Source organism: Penaeus monodon, chromosome 15, assembly GCF_015228065.2.
Source record: "Penaeus monodon isolate SGIC_2016 chromosome 15, NSTDA_Pmon_1, whole genome shotgun sequence".
NCBI classification, from domain to species: domain Eukaryota; kingdom Metazoa; phylum Arthropoda; class Malacostraca; order Decapoda; family Penaeidae; genus Penaeus; species Penaeus monodon.
In genome coordinates, this window is record NC_051400.1 from 29,287,045 (window position 1) to 29,287,546 (window position 502).

Sequence of the window (502 nt, forward strand, 5' to 3'; positions counted from 1 at the left end):
TATAAAACAAACATAAATGAAACGCATATACATAGATCTACTTCTACATATATAGAGGGAGAGGTTGGAGAGTTAGACTAACAAGTAGATATATACCGAGTGTAACATATAAAAACAAAAAATAGCCAGAACACTTTGCTACGTTTTTCTACAAAGCTGATCAATAGGATTGTATAATAGCAAAGTTTTTCACACAAGACATTCCGACTTTACTCTTATCATAAGCACTATGGCGCATCGTGCAACCGCCTCGCTTCATCTATGAATTCCGACATTGCAAACAAAATAGTCGAACTAGTGAACTAGGAATGCTAATTGGCATTGAATGGTCTCGCTCACTTGAGAATGCATCTACGCAGCTGCATTTTCGGAGCATCGGTACAGGAGTAATTGCTAATGACATAATGCTAATATGAGGAAACAATAATTATACTGTATGTTGATCACATTTGAAATATCCCCTCGCAAAAATATTTTATTAGAATAGTCAGTCGCCAGTCAT